The following is a 25,389-nucleotide window of genomic DNA, read 5'->3' on the forward strand; positions in this document are numbered from 1 at the left end:
CCTCCTCTTTCTCCAGCTAAGTAGCTGGTGGTTTCAAACTACTGACCTTGTGGACCGCAACCCTCAGTGTAACCACTACTCCACCAGGGCTTTCTTCCATGATTGTTATTTAATTTAGCCCTTAATATAAACCACTGAAATTCTTTTTATTATTGCCATTGTAAAAATGAAGAAATGGAGGTTCAGAGAGACTATATACCTTTCCCGGAGTAGGGATTCTATTGGCATGCATAACCAAAAAGTTTGGAGGTAGAACTGGCCCAGCATGACTTGCTCCATAATTTCACCCTGTCATCTGGGCTTGAAGTTGAACGTTTACAACATTCTCCCAGCTTTGCGATTTTCTTTGTGTGTGTTGTATATTCTGACCGCCTCTCCTCATGGCTACATCAGGTTCAAGTTTCACATCTTATCCTAGCAAAAGCCCTCCCAGTTCCTGATTGGTTAGGTTATGTCATGTGTACGGTTTTAGGAACATTTTCCAGACCAGGGAGATGAGTGACTTTGAATAGCTTCCACCAGTCAAGGCCTGTCCCTGAATTTTATAGCCAATTTTCTTAGCCTGTCACAAAGTTACTAAGAATTGGCGAGCCCCTACCTCCCGAAAAACAATCTGAACGCTACAAGGCAAGGAGAATGAGGACTGATTAAGGGAGAAGCAGCCTATGGTCACTCGATTCGGAATGGCACAGGTGTGGTCATCAACGTTAAATGCGATCGCAGATCTGAAACATTTTGCATAGTGCCCAGAACATAAGTGCTCCGACGTGACAGCTATCACTGCTGGAAGCCTTCCTAGGACACGATTTACTGACTCGTATTAGCCATGGGTTAAAGTTTTAAGAACTGAATAATACGCATGATCAAAACATTCTGAATCTTTCAGAGAAACTTGTTGGAATATGCACATGAGATGAATGGTCTCCCTGTTATCCTTGTTTTTCTTTTCTGGCTCTTGGTTTAGTTCACTTGGTTATCCATATATATATTGAACAGTTTCATTGCCATCTAATTCGCTTACCATGCAATTCAATGATTTGAATATATTAAAGAGTTGTGCAATTACCACCACAATCAATTTTAGAATATTTTCTTCGTTTTGTGTGTATTGTTATTAGCTGCCACTATCCCCTCCCCATCTTCCCTGCCACAGCTTTGAGAAACTACTCTAGTTACTGTCTCTACAGATTTACCCATCCTGGATTTCATATAAAGAAAGGCATACCAACAAAACAAAACAAAACACAACAAGGTAAGACACAGAAAAATCATCTCAAGCCCAAAGGAAGCAGAAACTGAAGCAAAGCAGTCTTCTGGAGCGTCTAAGGACCTTTCCCATGCCACCTGCTTGTTCACCTCACTGTTCCACCGCTAGGGCCACCTGCTGCTGCTGCCATCCTCTCAACGCCTCTATGCCGTTTGGAGAAACTTCCTCCTACTCATCCTTTCGTACACTGGAAACGCTGTTAATGCCCTTTCCCCTCCACACCTTCTCCCTCCCAGGGATGGTCATGCAACCCAGGCCTGAGCAAACAAGGTAGACCATTGCCCCACTCATGGTGATGGGATGAAGGGACAGGACAGAGACTCAAGCAAGGGCCATCAGCTATGAGTTTTGATCTATGCAAACTGGAAACCTCTCTTGCTAAAGGAACATGTGTTGTGATGAGATAAGCTTGGAGCTGCCAGCAACCATCTTTCCTTCCATGCAGAAGAAGGTTGTCTGTAGCAAGAGAGGGGTTTAAAACTAGAAAATTCTAAGCTACTTTAAAGTTGAACAAAGTCAGAAAAAGAAAGCCCTGACCGTACCTTTTAAGTTTATGGACGTGGCTCTGTCTGAAGCCACCTCTGCTCATGGACCTCCCAGTTATGAAGCACTGAATTCCTTTTCAGATCGAGCTGGTGTGAGTTTAGTTTCTATCCCCTGCGCCTAAAAGAAGGCTGACAAGTACAACTTCCAAAGTCACAGATTCAAGCAGCCTGATCTTTTCCACATTTGTCTTCTGTGTTAGTCTGGGTAGAGTAGAGAAACAAATCTAGAGACACTCATGTGTGTTTAACAAAGAGCTTTAAATAAATAGTAACAGTATATTAAGAAAACATCCCGGCCCAGTCCAGACCAGGTGTGTAGGTCCAATATTAGCCCATATGTCCAATGCCAGTCTATAAATTCCTCTTCAGACTCATGTAACACATGCAATGACGCCAAATGTAGGAAGATCACAGGCCAGTGGGTGGAAAGTCTTGTGGATCCAGTAGTGGTGGAAGCATCTCACTGTCTCTGGATTTGTTTCTCTAGTCCACCCAGACTAACACATTGTGGTACCAGGAGTGGGGCACTAGAGAAACAAATCAGGAAGATGGAGCGTGGATGCTTGTTTGACCTCTGTCTCATGTAGTTTTTCTTCTTTGGCTCGCCAGAGGTCAGATATGGCCATGCAGTTTACTGCGTTGTTTTCTGGAAAGAACATGGGAATTTAAAGTATTGATTCCTGTTGACAAGGCACATGGAGTTACACTGATGGATCCGGAGCCCTCGAGCTGGAGGAGCCACATGGAGACCCACGCCAGCGCTGAGATGCTTCTATCACCACTGGATCCTCAAGACTTTCCACCCACTGGCCTGTGATCTTCCTGCATTTGGTGTCATTGCATGTGTTGTGTGAGTCTGAAGAGGACTTTATAGACTGGGATCGGATATGTGGTCTATTATTGGACTTAGGGACTTGGTCTGGACTGGGCTGGGATGTTTTCTTAATATCCAATTACTCTTTGATATAAAGCTCTCTCTACCATCTATATGAGTATCTCTGGATTTGTTTCTCTACTCTACCCAGACTAACACATCATCTTTCTAGATTGTTCAACTGTGCCCTAACAAGGTGTCCAATCCGCCACCCACTTCTCCACTTTCTCCGTATCCACCATCCGTTCCTGCCTTCACTCTCCTCCTTTGCCCCTTACATTTGCAGTTTGTGTCAAAAGCTCCCTTGCCTCCATTTGGCAAAATTCAATCCATGAATCACAACTATCTCCTTTCCACATGGCTGAATATAAGCAGTTACACAATACCAGAGGAGGGAAAAAAATCACACAACAGGCAAATTGATTCCATCATAAGGTCATGATCGTACTCAGTATCGTGTGGCAATCCTACTACATTTTGCTGGTCATTTCTCTTTTATGTTCCCCAATGATAGCATAAAACTCTCCCCACTATTGCTAAATTGTTGACCAATCTATCTCTTACTCTACTCCCTCTCAGTAGATCACCACTACTTCATATAACAGAAACTATATGACTATCTATAAATATAACTCACCTTCCATTATTTCTCTCCTCTCTCTTGTTTAATTCCTACCCCTCCATCTGAGCCTTGGATCTCATTTTCTCCTACTCTATCAGAAATCTGTATGATGAATTTGCCAGTCTCTAGTCTGTCTCTAGATATCCTAGTTGGGACACATGTACCCTATCCACCCACTGCCATCCAGGTCGATTCTGACCCATAGTGAACTCATAGGGCAGAATGCGATGGCCCCTTTGGCTTTCTGAGGCTGTACATCTTTGTGGGAAAAGAAAGCCTCATCCTTCTCCCTAGGAATAATTAGTGGAGTCAAACTGCTGACCTTGCCTACAACCCTGTTGTAACCCACCACCCCAGGAAGGCTCCTTGCAAAGGGCTAAGCACTTAACTACTAGCTGAAAGGCTTGGTGGTTTTAAGCCACTCAAAGACCTGGTGACTTGCTTCTGCAAGGCCTTGAAAGCCCCAAGGAGCAGAGTTCTACTCTGACACATACTGTTCACCCTGAGATGAAATCAACGCAACCACAAGTAGCCTGTAGCTCCAAGCTCACGATGGTGCATATCTGCGTGCCTGCACAGAGCCACTTTTCATCCTCCCAGCCCCTGCTCTGGGCTCTGCTTAAATCCAGCAGGATTCCAATTCTGGGGGGTTGGCTCCTAGGAATCCTCAGCAGGACATCTGAAAGGGGGAGGACCACGTGATAGAAGTGCCGTGTTTATTTATGTCTCTGACTTCTTCCCTGCACGCTCTTCTTGGGTCAGCTGTAGCTTTTAATCAAAGTCTCTCTTCTCTCAAGAAAGCTCTCCTTCAGGACTCTGGTGTTCACTACCTCACTGTATCCCTTGAAATCTAAGGTAATAGGTTCAGATCCTTCTTGCCCCAGGGTGGTACACAAACCCTAGTCAGTCTTCTAATGTTTAATTACATCATTGAATTATCCACATGTGACCGTTTCATCCATTTCCTGGGAATGGACACACACCCTTTCTCTAATGAATTCTCCCCATTAACCTATAGATATGGTCAAGTAGCCTAGCCTCTCAGATCCTTGATCTTTATTTGTTTTCTTTCTTTCTTCTTCTTTTTTTCCCCGCCAGTCCAACAGTCTGGGTCACATCCTCAATCTTGACATCAGTTAGAATGGTTTCATCTCTGAAATCTTAAGCTCCAACATCTGAACACAATCTCCTAACCTAGTCAGTGAGACTAATTTTTGAACCCCAAGGCCCTTGGATCCTCTAACCCTACTCCCGGTCTCAATTTCTCAACTTTCTCTTGTCCTAATATCCTCCAGGTAGTTTGGAAACAAAGAGCCATCCTTTCAAACTCTCTCTTGTTTATACTCCCAACTCCCTTTCCTCTCATCCTGCTACATACAGCAGTTCTAGATCCACCCAACTATCCACCTTCTCTACCCTCTAGCTTTAATCTACTCAACTTCCATGCCACCGAGAGAATGACTATTTCTTTTTTTTTTTTTTGTATACTATATTTTATTTTTACTTATTTTTTAAAACATTTTATTAGGGGCTCATACAACTGTTATCCCAATCCATACACACATCAATTGTGTAAAGTGCATGTGTACATCACTCTCAAAACATTTTCTCTCCACTTAAACCCCCGACATTAGGTTCTCATTTTTCCCCTCCCTCCCCGCTCCCCCCTCCCTCATGAGCCCTTGATAGTTTATAAATGGGTATTTTGTCATATCTTGCCCTGTCCGACGTCTCCCTTCACTCACTTTTCGGTTGTCTGTCCCCCAGGGAGGAGGTCACATATAGTTCCCTGTAATCGGTTCCCTCTTTCCTACCCATTCTCCCTTTACCCTCCCTGTTTCGCCACTCACACCACTGGTTCTGCAGGGCTCATCTGCCCTGGATTCCCCGTATTTTCAGAGAATGACTATTTCAAAACAGAAGCATTAATGCATCCTTCCCATCTCAGGACCCTTCATAACTCTTCAGGATAAGAGTGCAGACACATGAACTAGTATGACATAATAAACCTCATTAGTGTGATGTCTCTGGTTTCAAGGAACGAAAAATGGCTTTTGGAAAACTCAGTAGCCCCGCTCAAAAAACTGCTCACGGTACATCCTGATATTGGAGCAGCTCCCTGAGACATTGAAGGAGAAATTGAGCAAGGAAGTGCCGGGGAGGACATCAGCAGAAGCTCAGGGCTGCCACCTGTAGTTGTGTTGATCACACACTGCTTGTGGTGGCCCTTCTCTCTGTGGATCTGTCATGAGTGTAACACATCTTCAACACGCCCAGGTTCTATATAGCTAACTTCCAGGATCAAAATTTCCTGAAATAATATTCCAATTGACTCAAGTTTTATAAATTAATTAATCCTAGACTCATTGAGCGTATGGCATAGGAATGAACACTAGGGACCCCTTGTAGAGCATTCTCAGCAAACAGAATCACTGGGAGCTGAGAGGATAGCTGCTCTCTATCCTTTGCACACAGGTCCTCCTTTCTTTCAGCTTTCTCTCCCAGACAGTCCCCAAATGACACCCATTTGCCAGTCATGCTGCAATACCGACTGCTCCCTAGAGCAAGTCATGTTCTTTCGGGTTATGCGGTCTTTGTGGACTTGCTTTTCCATCTACTGTTCAATTAGGCTCGAATGGACTTCTTTCTACCAGTACCACCCCTCTGCTTTTTTATCTTACAGATACCCGTTCATCTGTTAGGATCACTTCTAGAAAACCTCTCTTGATCTTCCAGGTTGATGACAAATTCGTCTTCAGTATATCCATAGCTTCCTGAGATTCACCTTATCATAGCACTTATGACATTGTGTTGTTGCTGCTGTTGTTGTTAGATGGTTGTTGGTTCCGACCCAGAGCACCCCTATGTACAACAGAACACAACAACACCCAGTCCTGTGCCATCCTCAGAGTCATTGCTGTGCGTGAGCTCACGGTTGCAGCCGCTGTGTCTGTCTGTCTCATGGAGGGTCGTCCTCTTTTTCCCTGATTCTCTACTTTACCAAATGTGATGTTCTCCAGGGATCGGTTCCTCCTGAAAACATGCCTGAAGTATATGGGCTGAAGTCTCACCGTTCTTTCTTCTAAAGAGCATTCTTGTACCTGTGGTAGTCAATCCGTGGTACTTTCCACACCCTTCAACAACTCCGTAATTCAAAGGCATCACATGTGCAGTCTCTCTTATTCATGGGCCCGCTTTCTTGTGTGTCTGGCTCGGGTCAGGCACACCTTAATCTCAAAGTGACAACTTACCATCCTCCAGTGTCGTTCTCTGTTAACTAATCGGCCTCCCCCATCAGTTTATGGAGCCTTTGAGAGGAGGAGTTGTATTTATTCCTCTGCATTTGCCCAAGTTAGCACGGCCCCGCTCCTGGTTGCAGTGCAGTAAGTATTTGCTGGGAGAAATGACTGAAACTTAGGGTAGGCTAGTCCAACACTCACTCATCACCAAAGCACTCTCTCAACAGGGTGTGAATGTCTGAATCTCAATAATGAAATTAGGAACCGTGGGAAACAATTATTTTCACATTTGATTCTTGTATCACCTATGATACGAGATACACTCTGTGACTTATGTTAGGTAGACGATATGTTTATGATAAAAAATGAACATGGTTGACCAAAAACCGAATGCGCTCTAAGCCTTCACTAACAGATATTCAGTGTAAAAATAGTGTCTGTACCATGTAAATTAAGCTCTGGTGGATCCCCTCTGACCATGGACCAGGAATGTAAGCAGCCTTGCTATCAGGCACCGTGCACTGGAAAGCGCATTAATGCTGATGTAGCTAGGTTAAAATGTAACACTGGATCATTTGTTCCCTCTTTTTCCATTTAAAGTTTGCTTTAGTTTTAATATTTTCTGCTTTCTGTTCAATTGAGGTTTCCTCTCTGTCTTGATTTGCTACTGTTGTTGGCATTGTTGATATTGCTGTATGCTTTTCTGTCCATGAACTCCAGGATGGGTAAAGCTAGGGTCAGGAACCAGACTAAGGGCTTCTTAGGGTTATGGTAGGGAAGGTTGGGGGAAGTGGGGGGCTAATAATAATGAGTACAACAAAGAAGACAATGTTCCAAAATTGGTTATGGTGATGACAGCATAATTCTTTTACTATGACTGAACCATTAAACTGTTTGATATATGAATTATATGTAAAAGAAATCAAGGTTTATCTGGTATCAGATACCAGAGTGACATGGAAAATGTTACCAAAAAGAGTGTTTTTACTCTTACTGAGTCTGATTCGGATCAGATCACATATGAAATATTGTATCCAGTGCTGGGCAACATTCCTTCCTCCAACAAATGTTTATGGAGTGCATACTCTGTACCAAGCACGGCATATCACACACACTGTATATTCTGTGTGTGTGTGTGTGTGTGTGTGTGTGTGTGATAAAATATATGTAGCAGAACACTTGCCATTTTAACATTTTTAAACACACAATTCAGTGACATTAATTATATTCACTATGTTGTATAGTTAGCTTTCTTCTTTTTTCTTTAAATTTAATTTATTGTTCCAAACCTTTAATTAGGAGCTAATTCAGACATCATTCCATTCTACTATTCAATCACATCAAGCAGAATTGTACAATTATTACCAAAATCAGTTTCAAAATATTTTATTCCTTCTTGAACTCCTTGATATCAGCTCCCCTTTGGTAGTTATACAATCGTCTGTCAATTTGAGAGGATTAAGAGTGAAGGGATGGAATCTAACCTGTCAATCAGGTGATAGCCAATTTGGCCTCTGTATGGGCATGGCCTTCTCCTGAGGATTCTGGGAACTCTGGTATTCCTCCTTGGAGGCGGGAGACACTCTCTCTCGCTGCTCACTCCTTGAGACTTTTCTGAGAAGCCACATGAAGCTACCCTGAGGCAGTCAGAGGTTTGGAGCTGGAGGAGCCATGTGGGAAGCCCTGCCAGCATTGAGATGTTTACACTGCCGCTGGATCCACTGGACTTCTAACCCACTGGCCTGTGACCTTCCTGCACTTGCGTCATTGCATGTGTTTCGTGAGTCCAAAGAGGACTTTATCGATTGGTATTGGACATATAGATTAATATCAGACTTACGGACTTGATCTGGACTTGGCTGGGATGTTTTCTCCATATTCAATTGCTCTTATATATAAAACCTCTCTCTTATACACATATTAGTCTCCCTGAATTTGTTCTCTAGTCTACCCAGACTGACACATCCCCTTTACCCCACTCCCCCAACCTCCCCCACAGGACTCCTAGGAATCCTTATTCTAATTGTAATCGCTATAGGTTCATTAACTCTGGGTTTCATATACTGAAAACAGAAAAGCACGTAACAAAAATTCATGGAGGCTACCCACAATGGCAAAATGCATCAGGGAAAAAACTCCAATTTGAAAAACAAAACAGAAAACACTGAAAACCAGATCAAGCCTGAAGTGTATCCGAGGGGAAATGAAGTGATAAGGTTTTAACTGTTCAAATCAGGTTTATCATTTTACTGTCGGGTTTACCATTTTTATAGCCAGCTCTCTAATAACCTCTGATTGGTAAACAGTTTATTCTCATCCCTCGATTATGGTTAGAAGGAAGGCTTATTCCCTGTGTAGATCTTGCAAATGTATTTTGGGCTTCCACTGTCATCCATAGCCTTTTGCAAACCAGAATCATACAATTTAAGCTTTGATACTATTCCTTCTGACAGATTGGTATTATATAATTTATAATCCTGGGTCAAGGATGTTGGTGTGCTTCTTCTATATGGACTTGGTTGACATATCACTTAGATGGCTGCTTGTTTGGAAATAAGCCTTTAAGTCCCCAAATGCTATTCTGTCTGATAGCCCAGTGCCTTCTAATTTTTTCACCACACTTTGCTATAGCACCTGAGTTAGTTAATTGTGCCAGCCTGGCCGATAATCACATGTGGGGCTGATTGAAAGGCGGAGGGATAAATGGGTGGTGAAGTCTCGCCTTTCTAGTTCTCGGGTCTCTTGTTTTGTGATGGTTGTATCGGGTGCAGCTGCCTTAGCAGTTCCCTGCTTCAGCTTGCAAGATTGACTTCCTCCAAGACATCCCCAAGGAGAAGCCGCATGGATCTATCCCGATGCAGCCCTGGGTGCTGGAGCAGCCGTGTGGAGACCCTTGCCAGTGCTGAGATGCTTACACGTTCACGGACTCAGCTTTCCTCCTGCAGTCGGCATCATTGCCTCTGTTTTGTGAGGTGGAGGATTTTGTGGACTGGTGTTGGGTTAATGGGTTAATGTTGGACTTGTGGGCTTGGGCAGCATTGGGTTGGGATGTTTTCGTGATGCACCTTTTCTTTACATAAAACTCTCTCTTATACGTGAGTCGCCGTGGATTTGTTTCTCCAAAGTACCTAGACTAATACATTATGGTACCTTGGGAGTGGGGTACTGGAGAAACAAATCATAAGATAGAGAGTAGATGTTTGTTTGACCTCTCCTTCCTGGAAGTTTTCATTCTTTGTCTAGCCAGAGGTCAGATAAAGCCACACTATTTACTGGTTGTTTTTCTGGGGAAAATATGGGAAGTAGGAAAATAGAAAGTTTGTAAGTCCACTTGCTTCAGCCATTAAAATTTGATCTTTAAATGGGTTTAGGCTATGCCTGCAAATAAAGCTTTGAAAATATATGCCCCACCCAGTGCTTTGGAGTACTCAGGAACCAGTAGTCTTTGTCAGAAGCTGGAAAAATTCTGGAACCATGAAGAAAACTCCTCTCTGGGACTGATTTGTTTCTCCAAAGTACCCAGACTAATACAGCACCCAAATCACCTTCTTGAGGGTGAGCTTTGAGCAGAGCTATGTCATAAGAACTAATTATTCTTAGATTGGTGCTAGGATTACATGCAAGCCCCAAATTCATTCCTGGATCTATTCACTTTCAAATATATTTCCTCTCCCTAAACAGAAATGTTTCAGGAATAACCCCCTCCTTCTCTTCCTCTGCATATCATCAACTCCAACCAAACGCACTGCCATCAAGTTGATCCCAACTCAAAGAGACCCTACAGGACAGAGCAGAAAGACTGTAAATCTTTGCGGGAGTAGAGAACCTCATTTTTCTCCAGCTGCAGACCCTACTAACTGCTAGTCAATTTTGTTTCTATACATTTTTCTCCTCTAAGCAGTGGTGGAATTCTGCTGGTTCGAACTGGTTCAGCAGAATAGACCTAATTTCTTGATGAGTTGGGTGAACCAGAGATTTTGAAATGGATTTTGGGTTCACACTTAATTCTAGCCCCAATCTAAGAACAATTAGTTCTTATGACACGGATAGGCTTTATGCTCACCCTCATGAAGAGATCACTGAAGATATGGGTGCTATAGAAAAATGTGGTGAGGGAAACAGATGGTGCCCAGAGATGAGAAAGAATAGCATCTGGAGTCTTAAAGCCTTTATTTTCAAACAAGCAGCCATCTAAGTGAGGTGTCAATTAAGTCCGCATGGAGAAAACACACCAGCCTGTGTGATCCTAAGTTGGTAGAATATCGTATGAATTTCTTCATTAAACCTTTTACTACACTGTTCCCCGATTGTCCATCCTTACATAAACAATCTAGACACATAGTAATTTGTGAGTCTCTTCTGTGATAGCTTTTCTTTATTTTTTGTGATAGTTTTTATCATCTTGATTCCATCCACTTCATCTCCTTCAGGTTTGTTAGCTTTTGAAGTATCATCTTGTCTGTTTTCTTGAGGTTTAGTTTTCTCTCAAAATTCAGATTCACCTGCAAATTTTTGTTCTCCTAGTCAAGCAACCAGCTTTAATATAATTTATTCCGCTGTATTATCTAACTGCAAAGTTTCTAATGGATTTGTCTCATGAATTGGTTGCCACACCTTGGATAATCATTAGTATCTTCAAAGTACTGGACAATACATGTTCTCCAAAATATATGGAGGCATTCCGCCACGGTAGTTGGCTTGATGAGATACCTCTTACAAATACAGCTGGTGATGTAAGGATTGAAATAATTCGCCAAGTGTTTCCTTTAGGTAGCCATTCATGGTTAGCTGAGACTGGCTTTAGGAGTCCTGGCAAACAAGGGTACTTAGTGGATGAAAGTCTGTATCAGTAGGTGGCTGTCATTTCTAATTGGATGTGTCAAAGTATGTGAATTAACATCCGCATTTATTGTGAGATCGCTGATCATCACTCATTTTGGTGGTTTTACTTCCCCATATTCCAAGGCCGCCACTGCTGCTCCCCTCCTGCTGCCACGTTTGCCCACAGGGAGGGAAAGTCCAGACTGTTTTGACTATTATAGCTTCATAGTATGTTTGAAAATTGGGAAGTTTGAGTCTTCCTATTTTGTTCTTATCTTTGAAAATGGATTTGGTTATCCAAGACCCCTTACAATTCATTACAAATTTATTTTTTACTTCTGTTAAAAAAAAAAATTAGAGTTCACGTGCTAGCTTTTAAAGCTCTGCCCCAAAGTGACATACATCATTTCTGTGCACGCTTCATTGGCCAAAGAAAGTCATCATGCCTGCATCCACACAAATTTAATGTCTACAAGTTGACAGCAACTCATAGCAACCCTGAATAGGGTTTCTGAAGCAGTGAGTCTTTATGGGAGAAGACAGCCTCTTCTGTTTCCCATGTAGCAGCTGGTGGGTTTGCAGCACTGCCTTGTGGTTAACAGCTCAAGGCTTACCTGACAGTGCCATCAGGGCTCCTTTGAATGCATGTAGCAAGGACCAAGTTAGGGTGAACAGTATTGTAATCCATGTGATGTGATCCAAGTTCCTTCTTTATCATTTGTAAAATGATAATAATAATATGCGCACTGTTAGACTGAGGTAGATGCAAAATAATGCATGCAACACTCATGGTAGGCTGCAAGAAATGGTAGCTATTTCAGCTTAAATGCTTTTCAAAGTTTCAAAAATCCTGATGTGCAGATTAAGAGATTACTGTAAGCCAAGCTCTTTAAACCCTTAAGAGTCAATTAAGTTCGTTCTCCTTCCCTTTGAGTTCTGTTCTTTGAAGGCTCCGCTTTAACTGTCTGGAACTGTATTTCCAACCTGAACTTGATGTTCTTTCCATCCCTGCCTTTCAACAAGGTGATGCATGAGCAACTACTCTGCATAGCAATTTCGTGACTTATGACTCATTTTGTCATGTTCAAAGTCTGTTTTTCAAACAAGATTGTAACTAATTGAGGATGGGGCCATATCACATACCTCTGTTTATCTCAAGAAACTGACTCAGTTCCCCACCCAAAGAATGTCCTGCTATTGGGGAGGAAAATGAAATTGGAACTTAAAATTGTTGTACTATAGCATCCACTCATTTTCTAGGGTTATAGTCAAGTTTTGGAGAGATTCATTCTTAAATGCATTTTAATTCATTGTTAAATTTTTGTACTTTTTTTTCTCAAATAAGATCGGTTGTCTGTTTTGGCATGTTGATCCAAAGTTAAATGAATTCTCATACTATTGCTTCTGGATCCATCCACTGGGCATTAAGTAGAATAATAGTGTAATGCTTTCATGACTGTCCCTAGTGTGATTCACAAGCATTCTACACAGGCAGAGCGTTGAACATTCTTTCCATGTGGTAACTAGTTCTTGTTCTCTTAACTATTTGGTAACGCTACGAGTTATCAAATGTGCTTTAGGATTACGCAATGGGGAACATTCCTAAGTAAGACCTTGAAGTAGATTATGCATCTTCTAATGCTGACCTCTTAAGCAATCTGCTTTTCAGTGAGAGACAGGAGTGATGAGGCTTGGAACTCACTTAGGAGGCACCCACCCAGCCTTCCCTGAAACGCTCGGCCCGAGAGTCAGGCCTGCACGGCAACCTCGTTACCCTCAGCAGCGTCATCTTCCGCAGGGCCTCCCTCAGGATTACCCGGTGCTTTGAAGATAGAAAGCAGTGATACCCGGGCTGCTGTTCAAACAAATGGCCACACATTTGGTACAACAACAAAGTATCTGCCATGGTTGTCATCTCATTAAAATATGCTCATGACAACAAGACGCCTGACAGGGTTGAACTGGGATTTAAGATAATACTAATGCTCTTGTGCATTTTTTTCTTCAACTTAAAACCAAGGTTACTGATTGACAGCCTTTATCTTTGTTAACTTTGGATGCCTGGTATACCTGCTAGGTATCCACAAAGCGTATCAGGTATGAGGGCCAGGCTAGGCTGAGACAGAGGCTGCTGGTGTGGTCAAATTCTTGCCTCATCAGTGGGAGACCCCGGTGTGATTTCAGCCAGTGTGCCTCTTCCATGCAGGACCCATCTGTTTGTCAGACATGGAGAGTCCACGTGTTTTGGAGCAGTGTGACCTTTCAGAAGTAGATTGTCAGGCCTTTATTCTGAGGTGCTTCTGGTTTGACTCAAACCTCTGACCTTTTGGTTAGTAGCTGAGAGCTTAACTGTTTCTGCCACTCAGGAGCACCGCATCTCCAAGGTGATGAAACGCCAAAGCCAGCAATGCTGCCACGGCTGACTTCCACCCACCCCAACAGCCCCCTCCTCCATCTTCCTGTTTATACTATACAGCGTTTGTCCAACTGTGGGTCCCCAGTTGATTTTCTCCAGAGCCCCTTTCCCTGAGTGCTCCTGAGCAATACCTGCTGCAGGAACCCATTTCAAAGGAGAAGCACATAATTCAAATTCTACAGTTCCCAATGATAACACTCTTACGTGTGGTTGTAATTCTCTGAATTCCTGCAGTGTAATTCCTGCCACCCGAGTGACTAATGCTTTGCTACGTTCCTGAATTTCTGTGATGCGCTGCCACACCGCCCTGCAACTCCTCTCATTGACGGTGTTGATCTGAGGGCTAGTGTTAAGTGCTGGGCTGTTTCCAAAGACAGCCACTCCTACCGCACCGCCCAACTCGTGCCAGCCCAGAGAGATATGATAGCACAGCCCCAATTTTTTCCTTAGCATGCCTTATGTTTGGCCAACATAGTGAACTACTGTAATGATAGGAAATGGCAGATCCTTATGTTAGAAAGTTAGTTTTAAATGCCTGCATGTGTAAGTCTATGTAAGGAGCTCGGATGGTGGAGTGGTTAGGCATTTGACTTTGATCCACGGGTCAGCAGTTCAAAAGCTCCCGTTGCTCCTCAGAAGAAAGACAGGGATTTCTATTCCCAAGGCAGCTACAGTCTCGGAAACCCCCAGGGGCAGTGAGACCCCGTCCTATGGGGTAGCGATGGGTCGGCTTGACTTGATGGCAGTGAGCTTGGTTTTTGGGTTTTGATGAATCTATGTGAATATTTTGGCGTGGATGCATGTGTACATGTGTATATGCGTGTGTAGGAGTGGTATTAAAATGAATGCGTACATCAGTATATGAAGGTAAACATAGTCTACTGTTTTTAGCATTTTAAGGTGATATATCTCGCCATTTCTAAACAGATACACTTCATTTCATTGTGCTTCACTGTACTGAACGTTTCAGATCCTGGATTTTTAAATAGATTGCAGGGTTGTGTCGACCCCGAGTCAAGCAAGTCTGCTGCCACCACCATTTTTCCAACCGCATGTGTTCGCTGTGTATTTTGGTGTCACGTTGTGGTAATTCTCACATTATTTCAGAGCATTTCATAACCCTACTGCACACCTGATAGCCTAGAGTATAGTGAAAACACAGCTTTTCTATGCACGGGGACACACAGAAATGCATGCCCCTCACTTTACAGCATGATGCATTCACCCTCGTATGCACAAGGTATGCCTGTAATATCAAAACCTTACCAGAGTTGCCCTCTGTGGAGATGAAGTTAATCTGTGAGAATGAGGCACTGCTTCCTTGTCACTGCAGTCAGCAGTCCTTGTTGGGAAGAGACTTCTGGGAATTACAGCTTGATAGGGGGGTGGGAGCACAGAAGAGAGGAGAGGAGCATGTTAGACTTCTCCACCTGCCCCACAAGTATTCCACCTGTAAGGTGATGGGACACATCCGTCCCGTCCTCACAGCTCCAGGGGAGGGACCGGCTGTACAGTACTTAGATCAATGGATATGAGTCTTCTCAAGAAGAATCAGCATACGTGGAAAAGAGCTCTAGGTGTTTGTTCTCTCCTTCTCAGGACAACTCTCTTCCGACTACTGCTCTGAAATGATCTTCTTTTAGTCCGTATTTCCCTAACTGCAAGGTGAAGTGTTGCTGTACTTTTTCATGGTGAATTCTACGAGTCTATGCTTTCTCATTGCGGCTAGGTTACATGGCCCATGGGAGAAGTTGACAAAAGAGTGCATGGAACCCTCCCTTCCCATTTCCTCTACAAGTTTCTCAGTGCTTCCCTTCACTCACTTTGCAATTCAAGAGACTTCTCCAGTGGGAGGGTTGCCTGCAAAGGGTGGGCTCAGCTTAGGTAAGAGATCCTCCTCGCCCTCTATGACTTACTATGTCAGGTTCTGGAGAGGACAGCCACCCGAAACTCTGAACATCATAAAAAGAGCAGTGATGCAGAGGCTGGGAGGCGAAGTAGAAGACAGAACTCAGTCTCAGTAAGGAGAGCGAAACATTTCTAGAACTTTTAAAGAAGAAGCGTAGAACACAATAAAGAACAATGCCTGGCATGTCATAGGAGCTCAACAAATATTCACCAAGTGAATGAATGAAATTTCCGGGGTGCATGAATGAATACACGAATGAAGCTAAACTCTGAGCAAAGGTCGGGAACTTTGAAAGTGCAAGAGGCCTTTTGTGAAGGGTGTGTAATAGCTGGATGTGGTGCCAAGATGCATGGTAGACACGAGATGCTAGGAGATAAATTTGAAATCAGATTGGGGAAAACGTTGACTCAAAAGAGCAAATCCCACAAAAATCCCATCAAGACGAACAGAACTTTAAGAAAGATCCTTAAGGCATAGACCCCAAAAATAGAACCGAAGGGAATGGGCGCTAAGGAAAGTGGGTGTGGGACCCAATAAGGAAGCCCAAACTTGAGACCAGAGAACAGAAATGATGGACGTGATGAAGCAACAATATTCATTCAACAAACATGAAAGCTCCACTCAGCACCTGATGTAGTTACATAGTCTGGTGTCAACTTGAGACTACTAAGAGTGAAGGTGGAGGTTAGCCTGTCCATCAGGTCACAGCTTGATGACATCATTTGGAGGTGCTATGGAGAAAAATAGCTCACTGGAGACCAGACCAATACTCTGATACACATTCCTGTTGACAAGCCACATGGAGCTATGCTGATAGAGCCAGAGCCCTGGAGTTGGAAGAGTCACATGGAGACCCCTGCCAGGACTGCGATGCTTCTACTGCCACTGAATCCACAATACTTTCCACCTACTGGCCTGTGATCTTCCTGCATTCGGCATCACTGCAAGTGTTGTGTGAGTCTGAGGAAGAATTTATAAACTGATATCGGATATCTGAACTAATATCGGACTCATGGACTTGATCTGGACTGGGCTGGAATGTTTTCTATTTTTTTTTTTTTCTGGTGATGTTTTTTTTTTTTTCTTCTTTTGGTTCCTTTTATTTATTTATTTTTTTTTTTAACATTTTATTAGGGGCTCATACAACTGTTATCCCAATCCATACACACATCAATTGTGTAAAGCGCACTTGTACATCGTTTCTCAAAACATTTTCTCTCCACTTAAACCCCTGACATTAGGTCCTCATTTTTCCCCTCCCTCCCCGCTCCCCCTCCCGCATGAGCCCTTGATAGTTTATAAATGGGTATTTTGTCATATCTTGCCCTGTCCGACGTCTCCCTTCATCCACTTTTCGGTTGTCTGTCCCCCAGGGAGGAGGTCACACACAGTTCCATGTAATTGGTTCCCTCTTTCCTACCCACTCTCCCTCTACCCTCCCTGTTTCACCACTCACACCACTGGTCCTGTAGGGCTCATCCGTCCTGGATTCCCTGTATTTTCAGTTCCTATCTGTATGTTTTCTTAATATAGAATTACCCTTTGATATAAAGCTCTTACTTATATACATATGAGTGCCTATGAATTTGTTTCTCTAGTCAACCTGGACTAACACATTATGGTACCAGGAGTGGGGTACTAGAGAAACAGATCATGAAGAAGGAGAGTGTATGTTTGTTTGCCCTCTGTCTCATGGTGGTCTTTCTTCTTTGGCTAGCCAGAGGTCAGATATGGTCATGCAGTTTACTGGGTTGTTTTCTGGAAAGAATATGGGAAGATAAAGTTTTGATTCTTTTCTTTGGTTGTTCTCTTTAGCTATTCCTGATTGAAATGGCAAAAGTGAATGTGATTGATGTATATTTTAAGCCCAGAGGGCGAAATCACCCCTTGAATTTCTCAGAGACCATGCTACTTAGTGAAAATGCCTGATAGAAGGTGGAAATGGCTAACAGAAGGCCCAGCCCTGGATTGAAGCAGAGGTCTAAGGCAATTTTTTATCAATGGAATAGTTTAGATAAGGATTGAGTTAAGATAGATAAGGATATAATTTAATTGTTTTAAGATTAAGTTTAGAATCTGGCTCTACTAGGTTTATACTGCTTTCTTCTGACTATTGTTATTGATAGAAATGATTATTGGGAAGTACAAATAGAGTTTGTAAGGCTACTTGCCTTCATCCATTAAATTGGAATTTAAATGGGTTAGGACACTCCTGCAAAGTAAGTTCTCAAAGAATAAGCCCCACCCAGTGTCTTGAGGGCTCTGGACATTCAAAGGTAAAGAGACTTGCCTAAGGGGCTGTTGACAGATTGAAGAAAAAAGAAATTCTTACTGGTGGTTTGTGCCTGAGGCTGGAAAAATTTGGAACATGGAAAGAACTCTCCTCTCTAGGACTGAACTGTTAAAGCAATGGTTCTTAACCTTCCTAATGCTGTGACCCTTTAATACAGCTCCTCATGTTGTGGTGACAACTCAACCATAAAATTATTTTCGTTGCTACTTCATAACTAATTTTGCTACTGTTATGAGTTGGGCAACCCCTGTGAAAAGGTCGTTCAAACCCGACCCACAGGTTGAGAACCCCTGTGTTAAAGGGAGCCTGTGGGCAGGCTGAAATGCTTGCTAGGCAGCCACCCAGATCCACTTGTTGAGTGGAAGTGAGAGAGATGCAGCAATAGAGACAGGTTGAGTCTGACCACTGACACCTGTGGACCTGGCTCACAGGGACTGGAGAAGAAGATGAGAGCGGGTTGAGGAGGCTAAAGTTCATGACCTAGCTAGCACAAGGGGGTTAGGGTTGTTGAGAATTTGTGAAAGTGCCCGTGGTCTAAAGGTGAGGTGGCCAATGGGCACCCTGGTGAGGTTAAGTGAGGCAGCCCACATTGAGTTGACCAGAACCTGACCAGATGAAGAGAAGTTTTTTGAGCCTGTGAACTGGTGCATATTGCTGCTGATTTGTCCTGATTTGACTTTGCTTATGGATGCTAACTTCACAGGGTTCCAACTGGAATGAAGATTCTTCATATCAAAGAATATGTTTGTCTCCTCAGAACTCTGGGTTGATCTAATGGGCAGTATAGAAATTGGATACCTGAAATGTGGAGGATAAGGGCATGAAGTGGCTGGCCTAGAAATTTTCGTAGGTGTTAGAACAACATATTCATAGGGGTATAGGATTAGAATTTAAGTGTTCACTTAACTGCAATTGTTAAGTATAGAATATTGTTATAGAACATTAAATGAGGATGGCACATATTGAATTGTATGCTTTTTAGTTTTATCCTGTTAGGTAAAGGTATGATTTTATTATTGTTTTGTTAAAAATTATGTATGCCTAAAGAGTTGTGGAAAAATGTCAAGTTGACAAGAGGTAGTCTGTCAACTTGTGAAAGGGTGGAGTTGTCCAGCTGTGAGGATTTCAGCCTGTCAGTCAGGTCATAGCCAATCACGCCTCTGTGTCGGCATAGCTTTCTGCCGAGGATTCTGGGAACTCCTGTCTTTCTCCCTGGAGGGAGGACACATACAATCTCTCTGCTACACATTCCTGTTGACAAGCCACATGGAGCTGTGCTAATGGATCCAGAGCCCTGGAGTTGGAGGAGCTATATGGAGACCCACATGAGCACTGACATGCTGCCACCACCACTGGATCCACAAGACTTTCTAACCACTGGCCTGTGATCCTCCTGCATTCAGCATCATTACATGGCTGCGTGAGTTTAAAGAGGAATTTATGGACTAGTATCAACATATCGGCTAATATCGGACTCATGGACTTGATCTGGACCGGCTAGGATGTTTCCTTAATGTGTAATTGCTCTTTGATATAAAGTTATCTCTTACATACATATGAGTGTCTCTATGAATTTGTTTCTCTAATCAACCCAGACTAACACAGCACCAGTCCCTGTGGCCACAAAATTGGATCAGACTCTGTCTTCATGGAGCTCCCATCTACTTTAAAAAATGAAAAGGTAACAGTGATTCTGATAGCATGTAAAAGGTGCTATATATGTGTGCGATGTAATGGAGCACAGTAGAAGGGGAGATTAGTGTTACACTTTGAGGGTCAAGGAAATTCTCCTAGGGGAAATGACAGTTAGACCTAATATTTGAAGCCCAATGAAGATGCTTGTAAGTCAGAGAAGAGGAGAAGGGAATTGGAGGCAGAAGGCCCAGTACAGACAAAGGAGCATGAAATTGCCCAGTGGGGAAAACATTGCTTCCTAGTACCAGCAGCTGCCCACTAATCTGCACAGAGATGCCAATACTGCTGGAGATTAACCATCTGGGGGACTCTCACAGCTGCTCTCTCAGAACCACTGTGTCAATGGACAAAAGGAAACCAGGAGAAGTAGAGAGCCTGGCCAGAGGGATTAAAGCCGCCAGAAAGCAGGATGCTGTTGCCCAGCACGTACATGAATGTTAGCTATGTCACAAAGCCAAGTTGCTAGTCACGATTTTAATTCCTTACAAATATTAAGTGATCAGCACGTGCACCACCTTAGTCTCCTTTTGGGAGCTCAAGTGACATAGTGGGTTAAGTAGTGGGATGGGCAGTTCCAACCCACCTGAAGCTGGATGAGAAAAAAGATGAGTTTTTCTGTTCCAGTACAATTTCACAACCTAAAAACTCCTACGAGGCAGTTCCACTCTGCCACCTCAGTGGCGGTGGGATAGGTTTTTCCTCCTCCTGCTCCTCAGAAGTTATATTCTTCCCAACGGTCACTGAGAGCATTCTTAGGAGCATCATCCAACAAACTTGAATACAATTCGCATCATTCTGCTTCCTCTAAAGAGCATGTCAAATGCATGAGGAGTTCTCCTGGGTATTGACAGTCAGGGCTGGTCCCAAACCCATCTTTCCAGGCTGGCACGCCTACTTAGTCATTAAAGTGAGGCTTTTATATGGCTTAAGATGTTTTAATATGAACATGCCCTGAGGGTCCTTGGTAAAGAGTTTGAGTTTCATAAATCTAATAAGTAATTAAGAAACCTTCCATTTCAACTTTCATTGGGTTAATTTTTTAATGAGTTTCAGAATGTCTCTCGGGACATCTCCTCCCCAGATGTGAGGAGACACACACGCATGCATGCACAGGCGTGTCAACAAAGCCTCTACTTCAGCCTTTGACTCGCCAAACACTAACTGGGTAACCTGAGCAAAGCCACGGGCTTGTGCTTTCTCTACCAAAAAGGCGGGTGGAGTCAGACACAATTTTCCAAGTTCTTTCAATTCTTATCTTTGATTAATGCAACAGTTTCATAGCTATTTTTATGTTTACCCTTTATGCAAAATTGTGTGTGTGTGTTTTAAATGAATCTCAACCTGGTAACTTTGTGCAAGGTGGAGAATTAAGATGGAATATGTTAAAAGTGTGTGCGGGTCCTCAGATGGTTTTCTTACTTGGCTGGTGTACAGATAAAGTTTGTAGACAACTCAAAACTCACTTCCTGCCATTGTTTTAATTCCAATGTCTAGTGACCCTAACTAGGATGTGTGTAGGTTCCCAAAATGACTTAACCTCTCTGCACCTGATGGCGAAAAATGATTCCCCTCCAGGAGCTGCACTTTGGCAGGTCCAGTCAGCAATGAATCAAGAGGAACAGGTCTCACCAATCAGCCTTTTGTCAGTGGGGAACCTAAAAAACACAGTTGTCATGGAGTGACTTCATGGATGTCAGACTAGAACTGGCCTCTCTAGGATTGTCTGAAGTGGATGACTAGCACTTTCCCTGGACGACTCAAACCTTCAACTTTCCAATGACCCATTCACACCACCCAGGGGCTCCACTAGGAGGTTTAGGGGAAAGGAAGTCACTTGAGTGTCCATTTCCTTTCTTCTCTTCTGTCCCCACGTCACGCAGATCTCATGGGGGGACTTGACCTTGGTGAGGCAGGAGAAGAGAAATACAGACACAAACTAAGAGGAAAATGGAAGTTCCACTGTGTCAGGGCTCCAGCAGAATGCTCCTTCTCCTTCGCAGACCAACTTGGGGAACCCAATCCTTTCGTTTTCTCTTTTCCATCCTCAGATAAAACACACCGAGAAACACAAAATCTGGTAGCGTGCCGAGCTCGATTCCCCTAGCACCTACCAAAAAACCTCCTTGGTCCTTTTTTGTGAGTAATGAATGTTTAATAGGTTTTAAATCCTCTTCAAAAACGGGCACTTGTTTTCACCTCGGGCTGTAATTTTCAGGCACCCAATCTGAGGGAAGACAAGGTCTAAACGGTCTCTTCCAGCAGAGCCAGATGGTGCTGGTCCACCCCATGACGAATCCGCCTTTTGCTCTCTTTGTGCCCCGGCTCCCTCCCTCTGCATATTTAACTCATCTTCAAGAATGAGAAGTTGGACGGCATTCCGACTTCTCCTCAGCTGGATCTTCCTGGCATGGCAACATTATTTTATTTAGACTCTATTGAATTCCCAGAATTTTATAAGCATCTGCATTCAGAACGTTAGAATGCAAACACATTCCAAAGTAAGATGAAAAAAGAAAAAGTGCATTCTGCTCTAAAGCATGGAAAATGAAGAGCTGACTGTTGGGGAGGGTTCCTGCAGAGTCGGACCCAGCTGACAGCACGCCTGTTTTCAGTTTCTGTATTCATAAAGCCTCAGAGCAAAGTTTGACTCACAGTGATGGGAGTTAAACACGGTAGCCTGTTAGTACTAACGAATCATCAGTTATAATTATTAGGTGGAATTAGCTGGGCTTTACAACCTTCACCTCACCTCAAGATGCTACAGGAGAGACCAGGCACATACCGGATGGGGATGGTTCCCTGTCTATCTCTATAGGAACTGTAGTGCCACGGGAGAATTAGGACTTGGGAATTTTCAATACCTATATTATATCTTGAAAAATGTCTAAAAACCAACCCTACATAACAGCAAGTCTAGTTGAGTGTGATCATTGGATAACTTTACTTGCATGTCCTTAACAAGCCATGTTATTCTTCCCTGTAGCGTCAAACAAAGTGGTTTCCTAATCTTATGTAGTCTTGGAACAAGAACCCTGGTTGGGCTGCTAAGTGCAAAACCTGCCATTTGAAACCACTGGTGTCCCACAAGAGAAAGACCAGGCTGTCTGTCATTGGAAACCATCTGGGCCTCAGAAACTCACCGGGCAGTCTACCCTGACCTATAGGGTTGCTGTGCGTTGGAATCCACGGGGTACCAGTGACTTTGGTTTTGGGAGATTGTCTTGGGGTGACTAATGCAATAATTAAATATCCAGGTTGGCTTCCACCCTCTTCTTTTAGGTGGAAAACCCTCCTGCTGGTCTGGAATTCTGTTTCTGTCACAGACGCCTGGCTAGGAAACATGAGACCTTCTATCACAGTGACTGTACAGTGGTGGATTTCTTGCATTTCAGCCGGAGGCCTGGGTTGGATTCCTGACCGACGTACCTCAAAGGTCGTCTGAGAATGGAGGCTTGCCTGTTGCAACCATACTGAACAGTTTCAGTTGCACTTCCAGACTACGACACTAGGAAGAAAGACATCAAAATTAAAGAAAATATTTATGAATCATAAAAAAAAAGACTTCATGACTTCTAAGACTGCCATGGAAAACCCCATGGATCCCAGTGATCTGATCTCCTCATGTCTGGGGCTGTCTGAGTCAGGGCGCAGCTCTGCGGCTAAAGGCTACAACAAGCCCATCAGCATTTCCATTCCATCGCCTTCAAACACCTCCTCTCTGGTGCTCCTTCTCCTCTGCCCTCCTGCAGCCCTGCTGTCACGTTTTTCCAGCTGGTACTTGGCGACCCCACTGGACACGGCTTTAAAGGAGCATGGGGCTAAAGGAGACTGCCCCGTCCTGCCGGTGCTTGTGCTTGCGCTTGGGCCGGCTTGATTTCCACACAGGTGCTGCTCTTTTGCTGGGGGCAGCATGTCTAGGATGCAGGAACAACCCATCCAGGACTCACATTTTTGCTCTGTGACAGAACAAGGAAGAACTTCTGACCAGACTTCAGCATATTAGGGCAACAAAACTGACTCCTACACAGCAGCTTATCAACCTTAAATGGTAGTACTGGGAAGGTAGAGACTGTGGTAAACATCCCTAGGACCATTTAGATTTTCCCTTTCTTCTTGCTAGGGTGTTTGCAAGGGTAGCCATGGCAATAAACAGAATAACAGACTGGAAAGGCTAAAGGCAGAGGTTTCTAAACATGGTTCATGCACACCAAAATCACTTGCAGAGCTTGTTTAAAAAAAGAAGAAGAATTCTCAGATTCTCAGACTCTTAACTAAGAGCTTCTACATCGCATTCTCTGGGATTATGGTCCGAGGACTTTATTTCACAAAAGTTATCTCATAAACAGCCAGCGTTGAAACCACTAGTGGAGCAACCTGGAGTCCCCCACCCGCTGAATGTACGCCGCTCTTTGGCTGAGTGGATGGTAACAGAATCAGCACAACGACATCTAAGGGAGAATGAAGGCAAAGCTGGAGAAACAAAAAGCCTTAAAAAGGAACGGATGATTTCTTTGAAAGACCCGCGAGTGACATTGGTGCTTTGTGAAGCTCCGTGTCGGAGGCATTTTCACTGGCAAAAAGACTGAGCTTGCATCAGATGGAGACCGTACAGCTATCTGCAGCAACGCACCAGCTGTTGTTATTCAAATAGCCTGGAAATGGAGCTGAGCGGCAGGAGCAGAGAGTTGGCTCTGGATCATTGGCGCATTCTGCAAGCCACCTCCTGATCCCCTAGGCTCGCTTAGTGCCCTTGATGTCCCAGTCACTGCCCCATTATACAGCACCAGTCAAGTGTATTCAAACAGTATCTGTCTGTTTACTGAAAATCCAGTACCTCAGCAATGCCTGGGACTTCGTAAGTACCAAAAAGAGTTTAATCCAACTCAGACTTTTCCCCGCAGATTTCAAAATGCATTTATTTTAGAAAGCGACATATACGTTACGTACCTGTGTTAGTTGTCAACTAGACACTCCTGACTAGTGGTAGAGTTAAGCCTGCCAATCAAGGCACAGCCTGATGACATCTCCTTGATGTCCTAAGTCTTTTGTATAAACTCCCTCTGGGAACTGCTCTCTCTCTCTGCCACTTTGTTTCTTTTTATTTTTTATTTTTGCTGGGGCTTCACAGGGACACGATGTCTGCCTCCAGGGGTGGCCCAATATAGCCACCCTATCGTGAGAGCTGTCAGGGCCTTGCCACACTGCTACCAACCTTTGGCTCCACTTGACTGCACCCGATGATCCTCTGCTTCCCCGTTCATCATTCTGTGTCACTCGCATGTGGAAATGTGAGCCTGAAAGGGGACTTAGAGACTCATGTCAGCCTTGTAGACTTGAGGTGGACCAGGCTAGGGTGCCTTCTTGATATATAAGTACTTCTTGATATAAAGCTCACTGGATGTGTTTCTGTAGACAACACTGGACTCCCAGAGAGCAGGGAATAGCATTCATATCAGTTAGGACGATGGTGGCAGGGGGGCACCTGGCCTACTCTAACTTCACAAAGGAGGAGGAGAACTATCATTGTCCTGAGTCCATAGATGGCTCCCATGAAGCATAAATCAAACATACCTCCTTTCTCCAATCATTTGATCAAATCTGACTGACACTAGTCATTCTAACCACAACACTAGCTATCTGCTGATTCATTGCAAAAACCCATGGAACTCACAGGAAATATTCGCAATCATGTGGTTTCTGAGAGAAGT

At 43.6% G+C, this 25,389-nt stretch overlaps 1 pseudogene; it reads right to left on the reverse strand.

Moving 5' to 3' along the window:
• LOC101651737 overlaps nt 1–11,325 on the reverse strand; it is a 21,315-nt pseudogene extending 9,990 nt beyond the window's left edge.
• Nucleotides 11,326–25,389: the final 14,064 nt, after the last annotated feature.

The sequence above is a fragment of the Echinops telfairi genome, unplaced genomic scaffold, assembly GCF_000313985.2.
Source record: "Echinops telfairi isolate 266 unplaced genomic scaffold, ASM31398v2 ScPeMD7_443;HRSCAF=831, whole genome shotgun sequence".
Lineage (NCBI taxonomy): Eukaryota > Metazoa > Chordata > Mammalia > Afrosoricida > Tenrecidae > Echinops > Echinops telfairi.